The sequence below is a fragment of the Primulina huaijiensis genome, chromosome 7, assembly GCF_012295235.1.
Source record: "Primulina huaijiensis isolate GDHJ02 chromosome 7, ASM1229523v2, whole genome shotgun sequence".
In the NCBI taxonomy this organism is placed as follows: Eukaryota; Viridiplantae; Streptophyta; class Magnoliopsida; order Lamiales; family Gesneriaceae; genus Primulina; species Primulina huaijiensis.
Window position 1 is genome coordinate 15,559,086 of NC_133312.1, and position 2,499 is coordinate 15,561,584.

The following is a 2,499-nucleotide window of genomic DNA, read 5'->3' on the forward strand; positions in this document are numbered from 1 at the left end:
GGGTAATGTTGTCGCTGATGTCCTCGCTGTCGGGTTCCTCGGTTACACGTAGATGGATCCATCGACTGACATGATAATACGAAAGTCACAGCTGGCGAACGGAATTCAAATTAAGAAAATGAACGTGTATATGTTGATATGATGATATGTGCTATGATTATTATTATGTTTTGATGGGTTACATTTATGCATACAATTTTCCATGATCAAGAATGTATGTTTAATATGGTATTTTTCACCGCCGCATGAAATGTTATGTATTTGTTATCACGGTACATGTGTATTGAGTCTTTAAACTCACTAGGTACGAATGATGCAGGTGAGCATGTCGATGAGGGGACAGGAGGTGCCGAATTCTGAGTAGGCAGGGCTGGATGTGCGCACACGACCCGAGGACCACACTTTTCCGTACATCACGTTTTTATGAATTTGAGTGGACATGAACATTTTGATACGTTGATTTTGTTATGGTGTTGATCAATATGATGTTTACTTGAGTTATTTTTACATAGACATATTATGGTTGTGTCGGCAATTTTAAACTGCAGTATCTTAATTGTCAAAAGAAAAATTTACTAATATTTTTAAATGGCATATTTTTCAATAGCGTTGCATGCATGCAAAATATTTAAATGTTTATTTTCGAAAAATGTGAGCTTTTAAAAAAATATTTAACATCATTTTAAATTAGTAGACGTCAGAGTATGAAAGAACTTATTCGTACAAGAAGATGGCTCGTTTGTATACGGAGAAAGTAGCGAGTATACATGGAGTCCTCGTTGCAATAGTCTAAGATCGTGATCCTCAATTCACATCAAAGTTTTGGACTAGCTTCCAAAAAGAAATTGGTACATACTTGCAATGAATACTGCTTATCATCCTCATACAGACGGTCAGACTAAGTGTACAATTCAAATACTCAAGGATTTACTTCGAGCTATAGTTATGGATTTCAAATAAATTTTGCACAAAACTTTATCATTATTGAAATTTCTTATAACAACAGTTTTTAGGTGACTATCGGTATAGCTCATTTCGATGCTTTGTTTGGCAGAAGGTTTTGATCACCTCTCTGTTGGGATGTGTTTGGTGAAAAGCATTTATTTGGACCTGAGATTGTTGAGGAAATTCTTGACAAACTCCAGTTGATCCGTCAGACAATGAAAGATGCTCAGGATTGTTAGATGATTTATTCAAATAAACGTCGCAGACCTCTAGAGTTTCAAGTTAAAGATTTTTTGTTTATGAAAATCTCAACATTTAGGGGTGCTGTTCATTTTGGCATGAGAGGTAAGTTGTCACATCGATGAGTTGGCCTTTATGAAGCGTATTGGGACTTGCACTTATCGGTTGGAGTTGCCACTGTCATTGTCTGGCATCCACAATGTCTATCATGTGTCTATGTTGCACAAGTATAAGCCTAATCCATCCCATGTGATTCAATCTGATGAGATTGAACATGATCCAGCTTTGTCGTATATTGAGTATCATGTTTGCAATTTGACCGCAAAGATAAAGTTTTTTGTAACAAAGTTATACCACTTATTCGAGTTTGGTGGTCGAGACTTGAGATAGAAGAATCAACTTGAGAGACAAAAAAAAGAAGATGAGAGCATCTTGTTTATATCTGTTTGATACTTAGTATTAGGTTGTTGTATTTGTATCGTGTATAAGACGTATGTGTGTAAACAGAAATTTCAAAGAAGAAATTAGTTTAAGGGGTGGAGAACTATAAGATCTTGTAATTAATTATCCAGTAATTTTAGAATAATTAATGAGTTGTTGATCAGCCCTTATTTCACTAAATATTTCTATTTCGCTAAATATTTCTGCGTGAGCACTTGTCAGAATTTAGTTGAGATATTGGCTTTGTTTTCTAGAGTTTTGGTAGTATGTTTTGTATTTGAAGCCCTTTTCATCTCCCTTGTTATCCAGATATTTTTCAGCCGAGATTTGGAGTTTTTCGGTGGCTTTTCCGGCAAGCTACCATTTCATAATTGCTAGCTATTGGTTTATACAACGATCTTGGTGTTTTCGGGTCCGAAATGTTAGAGTAGATGCCCTGCAAGTCAACTGTTGACTAGGGATTTTATTGACTCAGTTGTAAAGAACAATCTTTATTTTAATATAATTCATTATTTCATGGTTTGTTATTTCTTTATCTGTATACCCATGATTTCAAACATAGATAAAGACCTTGATTATACTTTAATACAAATGAATCGTAATTCGATGTTGAAACTCATTTGTAAACACTGTATGATCTAAATTCGTTCCTAGTCGATTCAGCCGCCTAAAACGTGGATAAAGGTCGCTTGAGCTCGAGACTAGCATCTGTGATGTTGTGTACTGCGTTTCTTGGTAAGGGCATAGAGATGTCCAAACATACAGATGGGTAGTCATATGATGATTATACCGAACAACCCTCCCTCGGACTTTCCAAGTGGTTATCATTCATCGAGAGGATAAGTCCGTGGTTATGATTGTACACCATTAGTC